Source organism: Euphorbia lathyris, chromosome 1 (assembly GCF_963576675.1).
Source record: "Euphorbia lathyris chromosome 1, ddEupLath1.1, whole genome shotgun sequence".
Lineage (NCBI taxonomy): Eukaryota > Viridiplantae > Streptophyta > Magnoliopsida > Malpighiales > Euphorbiaceae > Euphorbia > Euphorbia lathyris.
Window position 1 is genome coordinate 52,112,743 of NC_088910.1, and position 17,220 is coordinate 52,129,962.

Genomic DNA, 17,220 nt, shown 5'->3' on the forward strand with positions numbered 1-17,220 from the left:
ACTTTATACGTATTTTATTGCTTAGTGTTTGCTTAAGAGGTACCGACTATGCCATGGGTGGACGCAATCGTTACTTTAAACTTATACACGCTTATTATTATTGCTTTTAACGTTCCTTCCATACCTCGATTGTGATAAGGGTGGTCGCAACCGTGGCCAAAAGTAAACGGTACTTAATTATTCTTCCCTTTCATACCTCGATTGTGATAAGGTTGGTCTCAATCGTGGCCAAAAGTTAAGAATTCAACTAATTGATCAATTAATATGAATTATAAAATTAAAATTGGGAAAAAGAAAGATAGCACATTCATCCTATATTGACTTAAAATTCAACATGTATTATGGCTAAAGTTTCCTTAAAAACTCCAATTGGTGTTAATGTAAGACGAAATCAAACCGAGCTAAAATTTGTTAGTTCAATTTAATGCCTATAAACCTAATTGAAAATTAAAATAAGATTTATTGTATCATGAATTGCATGATATAAAATAGAGATTAAAAATAAAGAATTTATTTAACTTAAATACATTCACTCGAGACAATTTTCTTAAAATCGTATCGGAGATCTGTGAAAATTTTTGAAAAATATTACCCGTATAGAAATATATTATTTCTATCGATAATGATAACCTAAAAATAATCATATTAACTTATGGTTAATTTATAAACATATGAAAAATGTAAAGTTAATAAAAATAGCGTTTTAAACAAGTTTATGTTGCAAAATACGTTGCATTGGCATATAAATGATTCGTTGCATTTGTTATTTGTTTTGCAAAATAATATCTTTGTTGCATTTATTCGTATACGTATAGAAATTGATATATGTATGTCCCCTCCCACACTTAAATTGGACCATGTCCTCATTGGTGCAAAAAATAATGGAGAAAACATAAAAAAAATAAATACGAAACAATGCATACGAAACAAAGATTGAAATTGTGGCAAATGAAAACATTCAACATAAAATTAAAAATAGAAAATGTACCAAACATAGGAAAATTAAAATTGTACCACAATATAACAAGATAAAAATAAAATGAAAGGAAAACAACCTATGCTTGAGGTGGGGAATCGGGAGGTGTAGGTGACGTCTCCACATTGCGGCGTCGGAAAAAGGAAAGCATCCGATGCCGAGTCGATCGATGTTCACGCCTCAAAAGGTTGAGGTTGTCATTCATCACCATATTGTTTTCAACCAAATCATCAATTCTTAAGTTCATTTGACGATTGTTGGAATTGATTTGGTCCAAAATTCTACGCAAATCTACCGGATCATCCTCCGCTTGAGGTGCTTGGGGTTGTGCTTGAGCCGGTGGTTCATCCTCCTCGCCTTCCGCCTCTCCGCCGCCTTCGGTACCTACAAATTGAGAACTTGAAGCGCCACCACCGATAGTGCCACGAAGGTGAGCAATACGAGAGGCATACGAAAGAAAGACGGGAGGTCCTTGTGGAAGCAATAAATGAGCTCGCTCAAGAGCTGGGATATCCAAAAGTGGAACATACCCATGGTAGGTGGACATGTCATAATCAGCCAATTTACCCCGAGCTCCCAACACAATAGCGGTGATAAAATTACAAAGAGGGATCTGAATGGTAGTAGCCCTCGAAGCACGGAACAAATTATCAAACAACATACCAATGCTATCAATCCGCAAGCCTTTAAACAAGCTATCCAAAACATACAAATCCCGAACCTGAACCTTGAAACTCTCCACACGACCAAACAAGGAGAAACTCAAATACTTATGAAAGAAGAACACACAATTGTCCTTAATCAACTTGCTTGAAGTGTTTTTCGAATTAAAATAGTCTTGGTCCGAAAGAGTTTGCCAAACCGCATCATTATCAAAATCTTTAGGCTTATCATAAAAATCAGAAGTAGGGAAACCAAACATATTTCCCATTGCTTCATAATCAATGGTGTATGTGATACCATTATTCCTAAAAGAGATTGAGGTTTTCTTCTTATTCATGGTCAAAGTGACCAAAAATTCCACTACAAATTCATTAATACGCGGGAAACGCATATTAACGAATTCTTGACAACCCAATGCTTCAATAAAGGCATCGATTCGAGTAGAGAAATTCAATGTTCTTACCGAATGGAAATCTAAGAAGTGCATATCCACAAATTGGCGGTCGGCTTGTGAAAAATGTTTGAAACGAGCGGCTTCTTCCTCCGAATAGATGTCAAAATAAGCTCCGCATTGAACCCGAAGGCGATTAGCTTCCGTAACAGCGGGCTTGTTACCAACACGCTTAGTACTAACCATGGTGATGATGTTTAGTGTTCTTAGGGTTTGAGAAGAAGAAGAAGAAGAAAAAGTAAAGCTTGAAGATGAGTTTGGGGCTTTGAATTGGAAGTGATTGAAATAGAAAAGAGGATAGAAATTGGAGTGAATAAATTGGGAAGAGTAAAAGTAGATTTTTGGGGAAGAGTTTGGAGTAAGGGATTGGGTAAAATAGAGGTGATGTGAGGTTTGTGTAAGAGGTAGGTTTATATAGGGTTGTATAGGTAGGTGAATAGGTAGAATAGGAATAGGAATGGTCAAAATTTGGTGTCAAAATCGGATTGAAATGGGCATATATTACGCGTGTCGCGACCGCGAATGGCAAAGCCGCGGCCGCGGCATGCGAACTTCAGGAAATTTTCGCCCTGAAAATTGGCCGAACTTGCTGCTCATACCGAGAATTAATTAATTCTCGGTAGAGAATTGGTCAAAATGGCCAATTTGGGTGCCTAATGACTTGGTTTGTGCATTTTTGTTGATGATTTGGTTCCTGAACTTAATATTAAGTGTTCCTGCCCTTAAAACTGAAATAAATGACATTAATTGCAAGGAAAACCAAAGGTTTTACCTTAATAAATTGAATTAAAGTGTAATAAATTGGTTTATGAAGAATTAATGAAACTTAAATGTGCATTTATGCATATAAGTTAAGAGAACCATATTAAATGCATAATAAGTGCATATAAATATATATTTAATACATGAATTGAAATGATAAAAAGATAACTTAATTCATTGAAAATAAATTGAGTTACAAATAGAATTAAATGTGGATATATGTGTGGAAAAATAGAAAACCATATTAGTTCATGTGAATCCTTTTTATCTTAATTTGAGTAAGAATAATTAGAATCGACCCATATGAATTATGCTAAGTATAGATAATGGATAAGCCTAATAAAATTAAGAATTGAACTAAATAAGATCTTTATTATATTAACATATGTACAAAAATGAAAACAAACCAATAATTAATACAAAACAAAATATATACAAAAATAAAAAAAACATAAACTATTCTACATATTCATCCCTATCAAACGGGATATTTCTGGCCTTAATACGATCAATTTGAAACTGCACGAAAGTTTCACGTTCCGGTGCAGACAAAAATTGAGGCCCTGCTCGAAAGACACGTTTTACAAGTCCTTCGTGCTCGAGAAACCCATAGTCAATTGTTGGGAAGAATTCATCATCACTCCAGGGAACATCAATGGTACCCTTTGAACCGAGAATTATTCCACAGATTATATTGCCGAACCCAATCTTCTTATCTTTGGATCGAGAAGCGGCGACAAGACCCTCCATCAGAATCTTTGAAGAATCTACTGCAATTCCCTAGAATATATCTCCAAGGACATAAAGATCTGTGTCACGGACCACACTACTGAATGTGCGACCGAATAAACTGTGACACAGGAATTTGTGCAGATACAGCATGGAGTTGGAGCGAAAAGAGTGATTATAGGCGAGTTTTGAATTGAATCGCCAGAATCCAGTGAGCATTCTCCAAACATCCATGGATGTCATGTCTCTTCCAAGATGACGTTTGATTGTATCCCTCGGAGGAAAACCAAACCAAGCATGCAACTCGGGATAGTCGAAAGTGAAGATTTCGCCTTCCCGACGAAAACTGAGACGTACTCGTCGTTTATTAGTGAAACACATGGTACAAAAGAATTCGAGTATCTAGTCACCTATTATTGGAAATCGCATTTGGGCGAATTTTGTCCACCCTAAGCGCTCCATATAGCGGCTCATGTCATCACTAATTCCAAGTTGGTTGTTAAGGAATTCATCCATATACAACATTCCGGTGAAGAATTTGTAACGGAGATTCCAATAACGCCTACCTTCATCGTGGTTGAAGATAGGAAAAGGCGCCCCATATCGCTTGGATAAGTCTGGGCGTTTGTTGATTGAGGCAGCATTGTGCCTAGATGGTTTGTATTTGGTAGGCATGGTGCAAAGTTTGTGTTACTTTAGCAAGAACGGTGTTTGCGAAGAAAATCAGAATTCTGACAAAAATGAAAAGAATTGTAACAGAACTTGAATCTCCTAGGATTAATATATAAGAGTTGAAGATGAAAAGAGGTGTTGTTTTAATTATGAAAAGGTATAAAATTACACCTTTCGAGAATAAAAAAAACTTAATGTTTCATTTGCCAAGAGGTTCGTCGAAAGGTTGTGTTTCAGACCTGATAGTGCAGGAAACACGCGTGTCGCGACCGCGAATGGCAAAGCCGCGGTCGCGACACGCTGATTTCCTTGCGAAAATCAGGCATCTAAGTTACCTCCCGATTCACGGTAGAGAATTTAAAATTCTCGGTATGAACAGAGAAATCCGAACCTGTTTGGACTATTCTTAAAAAGGGGATTCTCGGCAGGGAATTCTAAATTCTCGGCAGAGAATTTCCTGAAACTTCAAATTCATCTTAATTTTCTAAAAATTAAATCTAAAATTATGAAATAAAAATATTTTATGTATTTAAAGCATAACATAAAGTCATCTAATCATAAAAAATGGTATTTTGAAAAAAAAAAAAAAATAAAATATAATATAATAAAATAAAATAAAATAAATGAACAAAAATATAAAAACAATAAAACAAAATAAACTGTGTAAGATAAACTGAGTAATTTATACGTCAGATAATCTTGTTACGAACGGAATTTCAATTTGTGAAATATTTTCGTAATAGATTTTACATCGATTACCATTAACTTTGAATCGAACTCCGGTAGGACCTTCCAGTTCTAGAGAACCATAATCGAAAGTTTTGACGACTAAATATGGTCCTAACCATCTGGACTTAAGTTTTCCTGGAAATAAACGAAGTCGTGAATTAAATAACAGCACTTTATCCCCAACATTAAAGTGTTTGACTTTAATTTTGGCATCGTGCCATTTTTTCACTTTTTCTTTATAAATTTTTGCATTTTCGTAAGATAGATGACGTAACTCATCTAACTCATTCAATTTGAGCAAACGTTTCTTACCTGCTTGTTGTAAATCAAAGTTAAGTTCTCTAATAGCCCAATAGGCTTTATGTTCTAATTCGACTGGCAAATGACATGCCTTCCCATACACTAAGCGGTACAGAGTCATTCCTATTGGTGTTTTAAATGTAGTACGGTATGCCCATAATGCATTATTGAGTTTAGAAGACCAATCTTTTCTAGAAGATGAAACTGTTTTCTCAAGAATCCATTTGAGTTCTCGATTTGATATCTCCGCCTGACCATTTGACTGAGGATGATATGTCGTTGATACGCGGTGGCGTACTCCATATTTTTTCATAAGCGTTTCAAAACTCTTGTTTATAAAATGAGTACCGCCATCACTAACGATAACTCTTGGACAACCAAATCTACAAAATATATCGTCAAGAAAATTAACGACAACTTTAGAATCGTTCGTCGGGGTTGCAATTGCTTCAACCCACTTTGAAACATAATCAACGGCAACTAATATGTAAGTTTTACCATTGGAAGGGGGAAAAGGTCCCATGAAATCTATTCCCCACATATCGAAGACTTCAACTTCTAATATGGTTGTGAGGGGCATCTCATATTTCCTTCCTAGATTTCCTGTTCTTTGGCACTTATCACAACGAGTAATAAATGAACGGACGTCTTTAAACATCGTAGGCCAAAAAAACCGCTTTCAAATATTCTAGCTGCTGTCTTGTTAACTCCATTATGTCCTCCATAAGAGCTAGAATGGCATTATGATATTATGGATTCGTATTCATTTTTACCAACGCATCTACTAATTATCCCGTCACCACAAGTTTTGAAATAAAAGGATCTTCCCAAAAATATTGTTTAATATCGAACAAAAATTTCTTCTTTTGTTGGAAATCTAATCCTTCCGGAACAATATTGGCTGCAAGATAATTAGCAATATCTGCATACCAAGGTGACATGGCACTTTTTATTTGATAGAGTTGTTCATCAGGGAAATCATCTCGTATACCGATAGTTTCACCTATAGGACCGTTTTCATCTTCAAGTCTCGATAGATGAACGACGACAAGATTTTCTACTCCCTTTTTGTCTTTTATTTTTATATCAAATTCTTGTAACAATAAAACCCATCTAATTAGACGTGGTTTTGCATCCTTTTTAGCAAATAAATATCTTAATGCTGCATGATCAGTATAAATGATAACTTTTGAACCTAATAAATATGACCTAAACTTGTCACATGCAAAAACTACGGCTAACATTTCTTTTTCTGTTGTGGTGTAGTTTAATTGTGCACCAGACAGTGTGTGACTTGCATAATAAATGACATGAAGTTTCTTATCTTTCTTTTGACCTAGAACACATACGACAGCTAAATCACTTGCATCACACATAATTTCAAATGGTAAATCCCAATCGGGTTTAGCAATAACAGGTGCACTGACTAAAGCTGTTTTCAATGTTTCGAAAGCTTTAACGCATTCTTCATTAAAATCAAAGGTTGAATCTTTCATGAGTAAATTAGTAAGTGGTTTGGAAATTACAGAAAAATTCTTAATAAATCTTCTGTAAAAACCAGCATGTCCTAAAAATGATCTCACTCCCTTAACAGTAGTTGGAGGGGGTAATTTCTCTATTACTGAGGTTTTTGCTCTATCTACTTCTAATCCTTTTTCAGATATTTTGTGACCTAAAACAATTCCTTCGTCAACCATGAAATGACATTTTTCCCAATTTAATACCAAATTTGTTTCTTCACACCTAGACAAAACTTTATCCAAATTTTCTAGGCACGAATCAAAAGAATCTCCATAAACTGAAAAATCGTCCATAAAAACTTCCATGATATCTTCAATGAAATCATTAAAAATTGTAGTCATACAACGTTGAAATGTTGCAGGTGCGTTACATAGACCAAAGGGAATTCTTCTATATGCAAATGTTCCGTAAGGACATGTGAAGGTTGTTTTATCTTGGTCATCCGGGTAAATGTATATTTGAAAGAATCCGGAGTAACCATCAAGAAAACAGTAGAAAGCATGACCAGCTATCCTTTCGATCATTTGATCAATGAAAGGAAGAGGAAAATGATCTTTCCTAGTTGCTTTATTTAGATTTCTATAATCTATACAAACCCTCCAACCAGTGGTGGTTCGCGTAGGTATTAATTCACCTTCTTCATTCCTTACAACTGTTATGCCTCCCTTTTTAGGAACACAATGGATTGGACTAACCCATTCACTATCCGAAATAGGGTAGATAATTCCATTGTCCAGAAGTTTAGTAATCTCATTTTTTACTACTTCTTTCATGTTCGGATTTAGGCGTCTTTGCCTATCCGCTTTAGGTGGCTTATCTTCTTCTAAGTGAATTCTGTGCATTACAATGCTTGGATTAATACCTTTTAAGTCTGAAATTTGCCAACCCATACTTCCTATCCTATTTCTAACAACTTCTTTCAATTTCTCTTCTTGGACTTGTGTTAATTTGTTAGAGATAATAATAGGTAGGGAATCGCCTTCGCCTAAGAAAGCGTACCTCAAATGACTTGGTAATTCCTTAAGTTCTAATTTAGGTGGAACTATAATTGAAGGCGGAACTGGTCCATCTTCTCGAATCAAAGGTTCTGGGTCCTTATCTTCTAGTTCCTCACTCATTATAGGTTCTATTATTTCTTCTTTTTGAACAATGTCATTTACACATTCTTCAATTAAATCAAGTTTCATACAAGCGAAATCCTCCATAGGATATTTCATCGCTTGATTCATATCAAACTCAATCTTATCATCGCCTATTCGTAAAACTACTTTCCCTTCCGACACATCAACTAGAGCACGTCCCGTGTTCATGAACGGTCTACCAAAGATTAGCGGACAGTTTACGTCATAAGCAAAATCTAAAATAACGAAATCGGTAGGAAAAATAAATTTGTCAACTTTAACTAAAACATCCTCAATTATACCGTATGGTCTTTTAGTGGTTTGATCCGCTAATTGCAAAACCATATTGGTACGTTTGATGTCTTCTTCTAAGCCTAACTTATTAAAAATAGATAATGTCATCAAGTTAATGCTTGCTCCTAAATCACAAAGACAACTTGGGAATTCAATATCTCCCAATTTACACGGAATGGTAAAACATCCGGGATCCTTGAGTTTTGTGGGCAAATTACTTGACACAATCGAACTGCAATCTTCAGTTAGTGAAATGGATGAAATTCCTTCCCAACTGATTTTCTTTGAAATTAAATCTTTGAGGAATTTACCATAATTGGGAATTTACGTAATCGCATCCATAAACGTTAAATTAATATGCAAATTCTTAAGTTTGTCTAAAAATGTTAAAAGTTGTTTGTCATAGTCCTTATTGTGGACTTTGTGTGGAAAAGGTGGTTTGGGTACAAAAGTTTTTGTACTAGAGTCAATCGGTGCATCTTTTTGTTTTAATGTATCTTCTTTGGGCTTCGGTAAATCAGTTCCAGGTAAGGTCGAATTTCCGGGCATTTCCGGGCCTAAGTAATTTTTCCCTGAACGAAGAGTGATAGCCTTAACATGCTCTTTCGAATTTTCTTCCGTATGGCTTGGAAGACTTCCCTCTTTGCGGGATGGAATTGATTTAGCGAGTTGTCCAATTTGAATCTCCAAATTATGGATGCTGGATGATTGGTTTTTAATAAGCTGATCGAATTTATTCTCGATCCGTTTAAAACCATCGTCGTGATTACTTATTTTTCCGCTCATAGCATCAATAAATTTGTCGATTTTAGAAGATAAAATGCTAATCGTATCTCTTGATTGATTTTGATAATTAGTAGTACGATTTTGATTAGCATTAGCATTATTATTATCTCTCCAGTTAAAGTTAGGATGATTTCTCCATCCAGGATTATATGTATTGGAATAAGGGTTATTATTTTGGTTTTGTCCTTGGACAAAATTTACCTGTTCAATTTCACTCATACCTTCGTAATCCACATCCGTTTGGATTGGCTGACCATTAGGATCACACGGTGCCATAAACCTAACAATTTTGTGCGATAAGGCAGAAAATTAGGCTTGCAACATCGCTACTGGATCAAGATTCATTATACCTTTAACTGATGAAGTAGTTGAGGATGATGGTTTCGCTGATGGTACGTGTCCACGTTCCGCGGGCCACATACTGCTGTTGATTGCCATTTCCTCCAAAAGTTCTCTTGCTTGGGCAGATGTTTTCTTCATGAATAACCCTCCAGACATAGCGTCCAATGAACCTCTAATTGTAGGATTTAGTCCATTATAAAATGTTTGCATTAAAAGTTCAGCGGGCAATTGGTGGTGTGGGCATAAACGTTGAAGTTCTTTAAAACGTTCCCAAGCCTCATAAAGAGTTTCACTATCATTTTGAGAAAAAGATGTTAACTCTTTAATGACTCTTGCGGTTTTTGCTAAAGGAAAATTTTTTGATAAAAATGTTTGGGCTAATTGCTCCCAAGTCTCAATTGATGCGGCTGGCATAGAAGTTAACCATTCTTTGGCTCGATCCTTCAAAGTAAAAGGAAAAAGGCGAAGATTGATTGCTTCTGCAGTCACATTTGGTATTTTAAAAGTGTCACAAATTTCTAAGAAATTTGTCAAATGGGTATTAGGATTTTCATTAGGTAACCCGTAAAATGTTACGTTATTTTGCAACATATTAAGCAACGCAGGCTTAATTTCAAATTGGTTTGCATTAATTTGGGGTCTAACTATACTGTTTGTTACACCGGCCACTCCTGGCCTAGCATAATCCATAAGTGTGGCCATAACTTCTGGCTCGGTAATTTTAGTTTTTATTAGGGTTTTGTTTTTGTTTTTCTTTTCTTTCTTGTTCTTTTTAAGAGTTCTTTCAATTTCTGGGTCAATAGGATCTTGTGACGTGCCTGAACTTCGAGAACTGCGCATGAACTTGAAATTTCGCACGAACCGAAACTACCTACAAAACAGAACTTGAAAAATAAATATGTTAGTAATTGGAAATAAATAAAATGTAAAAGTTTGAATAAGTATGAATAAACCTAGATTCGTAATAAAACACGAAAAATTTAAAATTTTGTCAAAAATTTTGGCATTCCCCGGCAACAGCGCTAAAAACTTGTTGAGCGATTTCCGCAAGTGCACGGTATACGCTTGTAGTAATAAAAGATATCGATCCCACAAGGAACGTTTTTCAACAAAAACTTATTTTGAATCGGTTAAATTTACTTTTAGGTTTATAATACGGGAAAATCGTTTAATCGGTTTTGGTTTTGAAATTGCTAGAATAAGAATTAGATTAGAATATGAATATGTTAGAAAGTATCTGATTAAAAATGAATTTGCAAAACAGGAACGTTTTAGTACTTTAGAAAAGTAAACAAGTATATTTGTTTGCATTAAGCAAAGAAAACAACTTTAAACTTTGTACGAATTATAAAAATGAAATAAATGACGGAACCTTTAATTAATTGGCTTTGAACGCGACAAAACCCTTTCGGGATAGTTGCCCTTAATCAAATTAAAACTCTTTCGAGATAATAATTTGCCTAAATGTTCAACAAAGTTTCCTTGTAAAGATTTTGGATTAAATACGTTTTAATGAAAACACCAGCAGTCACTTTAGTGGATTGGTTACCATAAGTGCTGCATAAAAATCTATCGAATAGAACGGACTTTATTAGATGAAATATAAATTGATACAAGTTTACAGAGAACATGGAGCATTGAATTCTTCGACGGCGTGCAAGTGAACGGGTTGTCAATCCTTTCCTTGGGTTTCGTTAGAGTTTGTCAGGCTCAGGGGCGAATCCTCTACTCAATCTTCTCGTTGAATCTTCGTAATAGAGACTGGGTCGGTCTACTACCAAAATGAAAACTAAACTGGAACAATGTCTAAACGTTACTGAGTTTGTTATTATTCAGTAAACAATGTGTGTACATCATATTGCTTTTGAACAGAATCTAAATCTAACTTCTGAATCACTTGACTCGGAATTTCTGCATAAATTCTACACTAATCTCTTTCTTCTACACATATAACATTATCTTTCAACTCTCCATCAACTCTTTATTTATAGATGTTGAAGAGTCTTGATTGAAGTGTCGTGTCCGTTGTGAAGGATCGTGTCCGCTGCGAAAGGACGTCTTTATCCACCCGAACGATCGCGTTTCGTCAAAAACGAAAGTGTGTAACTATGCTTCTAAAATCTCCTGCTCGTACCGAGAATGGGGGAGCAACAATTTGTACTTCGGACGAAGGGAAGGAGGGGCTGAGGGACATGTGTCGCGACCGTGAATATTGGGGCCGCGGTCGCGGCACGAAGCGTTTTTCACCTCTTCGGCTCTCGTTCGTGTCCTCGACTTGGCGTTATTAATTTTCGTCATCTTCGACTCCTTTTGTAGGGCTTTTCTTCTATTTTTGAGCTCTTTTTACTCCTATTTGGATTTTACCAAATATTTATGTACCTTGCAAGAAAGAAACATATTCGGGAGTAAAAGCTTCCTAAACAGTTATAAATAGCATAAATTCGTAGCAATATTGATGTAATTATTGATGATATTTTAGGTATATTTTGGGCTTAACAGTAGGCTGTGTAGGCTAAATAAATCGCAAAAAGACAGAGTTCGTACACTGAAATAGCCTTTCACTGTCAAACCTGAACCTAAGCCTTACATTAAAACCGTTATAAAGTCCTTTGGACTATGTCTGGAGGAACTTTGACCCTTAGATTCGGGACCAATAGGCAAACTCGCACCCTAAGGGTGTGGTGTCTGAGTTGAGGAGTGAAATCACATTCTTTTTCCTGTGGTAAGTAAATGCCATACGAGAGTGAGTGAATTATTCCATTCCTTAGTGAGGCATGTCTGGCAAGTAGGTAGCTCTTTGTGAAGGAGGAAATCTAAATTTTAAGATTTAAGGAAAGTCTTGAGCAAAAAGGACACAATGTTTACAACAAGCATTAATTCGTCAATGAAATCTGAGCGTGCATCTGTTCATTTCCTTATTACACAAAACAATCTTTGTTTTTCCCTTCACTCTCTGAACAAATTTCATTCCTAACTCTTCTTCTGATTCCTTCTTACAATTTGTTGCTTGAGGACAAGCAAAGGTTCAATTTGGGGGTATTTGTTAGGCATGAAATTGACTAAGTTTAACATAGTATTTATAAGGGAATTTGGGTATTTTTATGTCATTTGGTGAAGAATGAGGGCTAATTATTGTCCTTATGCAGATAAGCAAAGATAAATGCTAAACTCGCTGGAAATAGCTTGTTTTGCTAATGCCAAAGAGGAGTGGAGCCTTTCTTGTATCCAGCGGTCAAACGCCGGATTATCCAATGACGGACAGTGACAGGTCAGTGGTGGCAGAGGCAGAGGCAGAGCGGCAGGTGAAAGTGTGTTGCGATGGGATTTCTAAAAGTAGCAAGATGACATGAAGTATCAACCCCTTGAGTGTTCAAGGGTCAATGGATTTTTAATCATTTCATTGTATTTCGGTTGTAGTGTCTAGTTGACTTATTTTGCTGAAAGGGTACGAAAGTTGTACCGATTTTACCCCTGTCTTTCTCTTTAAGTAGGTGAAGCAAAGGAAAGATAGGGAGTTCGGAATTTTTAGTCATTTTAGAAAAGTAGAATAGTTGTAGAAAGAAAGAAAGGAAGAGCTCCCATGGAGTCTCGAGCTGTATCAAGAACTACCGATTGCTCACTGCTCGATATGAGTGAGTAGTCCATTTTGAATGGGCACGGCCAGGCCGACCCGGTTATGTAAGTTTTTACAATCGTTTTTAATGAATAGTTAGTATTTCGCCAATGTTGTGATTGATGAGGATTTAACTTTCATGCCCAGTCATTTATTTATGTGTTAGATGGATGATAGGACACTGCTTTGATCTTCACTGATATCTCTATTAATCTCCCAACCTCGAAGCTGACAAGTTAGATGGTTGTGTCAAGGGTTTTCTTAACCAGAAATGCAGTTTTGTTTTTAATGCTAGAAAGAACGTATCTTTAGGACGCTAAAGGTGCTAGTAAGTCTTAGGAGTTTGAGAACACACGAAAGTTGACTCAAACTCACTTCAAAACTGATACTTTGGCTTCATTGGCATTATCTTCTATTTCATGTGAATGTTATAAGACGAAGCACAACCTGTTCGGCCGGGTTGAGCCTGTTCTATTTTCTAAATCATTTCAAAGCTATCTAATTTCTTACTGCATCAGCCCTCTTACATCTTACTAAACCAACATCACACAATCAACTCAAAAGAAGAAAGCTTGTTTGACACACACACGCTGTTTAGCAACAATTTTTGATATACATTTGAATCTCAATCCCTGTGGAGACGATACTTAAGTTATCACTTTATTACTTGTATCTAGTGCACTTGCTAGAGTCTCATCTGAGGACAACAGTAAACAAACGAAAAAGTCTTTTCAAAGTAAAAACATTGTCTCAACCAAAAGACCATTGGAATTACTACACTTGGACCTTTTCGGACCTGTCCAGCCACTCAGCTTGGGCGGTAAGAAATTCTCCTTAGTCATTGTAGATGATTTCTCTCGGTATGCTTGAATCATCTTGCTGAGTAGCAGGGATGAAACGTTTGAGATGTTCACAACATTGATTAAAAAGCTTGAAAATGACAAAGACCTAAAAGTAGCTCATATTAGAAGCGACAATGGTGGAGAATTAAAAAACCAACAGTTTGACGAATTCTGCGAAACCAGTGGTATTGACCACAATTTCTCCGCTCCTAGAACTCCTCAACAAAATGGGGTTGTTGAAAGGAAAAACAGAACAATTGTCGAAATTGCTAGGACAATGCTGAGTGAAAATAGGCTTCCAAAGTATTTCTGGGGTGAAGCTGTTCACATAGCATGCTACATACTCAATAGGGCTTTAGTTAGACCTATTCTTAAGAAAACCCCATATGAACTTTGGAAAGGACGAAAGCCTAACATTGGCTGCTTTCGTGCCTTTGGGTGTAAATGTTTTATACTCAATACAAAAGACAACCTTGCAAAATTTGATGCTAAAGCTGACGAAGCGATCTTTTTAGGGTACTCAACTAACAGTAAAGCATATAGAGTATATAATAAACGAACTCAAGTTGTTGAAGAGTCTGTCCATATAGAGTTCGATGAAACTGACCCTGCAGGAAAGACAACTCAGTCCGCCGAAGATGAACCAAGCTCAGCTTCCGTTGACCAAACAGGAGCTACTGAGTCATCAGTACAAGGGCTGACCAAATGTAAACACGAACCCGAAATTACCTTTGCTGACCAATCTATTCCTGCAGATGTTGTAGAAACACCTATTCAAGACAACTCAACATTACCTAAAGAAATAAAAATCCCAAGAGGACATTCGGAGAAGTCCATTCTTGATGCCGCTGACAACAAGCTGATGACAAGAGATCAGCTTAGAAAGTATCTCGGAAATGTTGCATTCGTCTCAGTAAATGAGCCAAAGAACTTCGCTGATGCTGAGCACGATGAATATTGGATCAATGCTATGCAAGAAGAGCTTGATCAATTCACAAGAAATGAGGTATGGGATTTAGTACCAAAGCCTAGGAATCAAAAGACCATAGGAACTAAGTGGGTCTTTAGAAATAAACTAGATGAGCAAGGCAACGTAGTCAGAAACAAAGCCCGACTTGTAGCTCAAGGCTATAGTCAGCAAGAGGGCATTGACTACGGTGAAACCTTTGCACCCGTTGCTAGGTTAGAGGCTATATGTATATTGTGTGCATATGCTAGCTATATGAATTTTAAATTATATCAGATGGATGTTAAAAGTGCTTTTCTTAATGGCTTTATAAACGAAGAGGTATATGTTAGTCAGCCTCTAGGGTTTGAAGATCCAAAATTTCCAAACCACGTTTATAAACTCAAGAAGGCCCTGTATGGCCTAAAACAAGCTCCAAGAGCTTGGTATGAGAGGTTGACCAACTTCCTGCTGACTAGGAATTATGTCAGAGGCAAAGCTGACACAACCTTGTTCATTAAGAAAAAGGGTAAACATACCATGCTGGCATAAATTTATGTAGACGATATAATCTTTGGTGCTACTGACGAATCCTTGTGCAAAGAGTTTAGTAAACAGATGCAAACTGAGTTCGAGATGTCCATGATGGGTGAACTCAACTTCTTCCTTGGACTTCAAATCAAGCAAGGTAAGAACGGCATCTTCATTTGTCAGTCCAAATACGCCAAAGAAATGCTAAAGAAGTTTGATATGGAAGATTGTAAACCCATATCAACCCCAATGGGTACTGACACTGTCCTATGCAAAGATGAGAAAGGTAAATCTGTAGATAGCAAGCTATATCGAGGTATGATTGGCTCTCTACTTTACCTTACCGCTAGTAGACCTGATATTCAGTACTCAGTATGTTATTGTGCAAGATATCAAGCTGACCCTAGGGAATCTCACCTTATAGTTGTAAAAAGAATCTTTAGATATTTGCAGAGCTCAGTTAATGCAGGTTTATGGTATCCAACCTCAAATGACTTCACACTCATTGGATACACTGATGCTGACTATGGACAGGATAAGCTTGAACGTAAAAGTACTTCGGGAGGGTGTCACTTCCTTGGAAGTTGTGTGGTATCTTGGTTCAGAAAGAAGCAGTCATCAGTTGCCATGTCTACAACTGAAGCTGAGTACGTAGCTAATGGAAGTGTGTTGCACAAGTCCTATGGATTAAGCAACAACTTGAGGATTATGGAGTCAAAACGGAAACAATTGAAGTCAAATGCGACAACAAAAGCGCCGTTGACCTATCTAAAAATCCAATCCAACATAGCAGGATGAAGCATGTTAGCATAAGGCATCACTTCATTAGGGATCATGTACTCAAGGGTGAGATCAAGCTGACCTACGTTCCAACAGATGAACAGCTTGCAGATATCTTCACCAAGCCTTTGGCTCGTGAGCAATTCAACATACTAAGGGAAGCTATCAGTATGTCTAATCCTCTTCAATAGAACAATGTGCTTAAATGTTGAGTGATTACCATGCTGAGTGATATGTGCTAAATTAGTAACTTCTACATGCTGAGCTTAATATGCGTTATAGAAAATCACCCTATGCTGAGTAAGACGTACATGCTGAGTGATTATTCTAGGTTGAGTTACTAAAGCAATATGAAAACCCCCTACGTAAAAACTATGCACTCAGTACCACAAAACGTTTAATATTCTAACAAACTGAGTAAAAATCACTTGCCCAATTAATGCTAGCACACGTGCCATAAATAGCCACCTAGGGTAACGTAATCGCAATAATGTAAACGCGCCGAACGTGTCATAAATGCCAGAATCTTTGTCGATTGATCATCTCGAGGTAAAACGGCTAGATTCAAACGTTCACGATCATTCGAACTTCTATAAATAGTGGAAGATTTCCCACTTAACTCTCTTTGCACTCGAAATCCCTGGCAAATTGATTTTTCATCTCTCTCGCTTTCTAAATCTCAAAACCTCTTGAAAATCTCTGAGATAACCATGTCGGACTCTCAGAATATCTCTGGCGGTGATTACGACAGAAATCACTCCGATGAAAACCCTGAATCTCCCCCTCAGTAGGAATTTAGCGAGACACCCACCACAGCACAAAGTCAGCATGACCAAACTCCGAACAAAAGCTCCCATGCTGACTTGGGTGCTTCATCGAAAAAGAAACAGAAGAAGGATAAGGGAAAGAAACCAATGGAACGTACCTATTCCCTAGTTTACAACAGCATAAGGGGATATAAGGTTGACCACTCCCGCTGGTTCTCGAAGGGATTTGTGGAAGCTGAGAAACCCTTCTGTGAGTGGATCTCAAAGAACGGCTGGACCGAGCTGTTTTCAATTCGAGAAGCCACCTATCCTGAGTTAGTGAAGGAGTTCTACGCTAACCTAAGAGCCGCTGATGATGACTGGGACTACATGGTCACCAAGGTTCAAGGAAAAAA

General features: G+C 36.8%; 1 non-coding gene across 1 annotated transcript; it reads left to right on the forward strand.

The window, feature by feature from the left end:
• Window positions 1-9,572: 9,572 nt before the first annotated feature.
• Window positions 9,573-9,679, forward strand: LOC136215925 (small nucleolar RNA R71). The gene has a single exon (XR_010682927.1). It is a non-coding gene; the product is annotated as a small nucleolar RNA R71 (small nucleolar RNA).
• The last annotated feature ends 7,541 nt before the right edge of the window (window positions 9,680-17,220 follow it).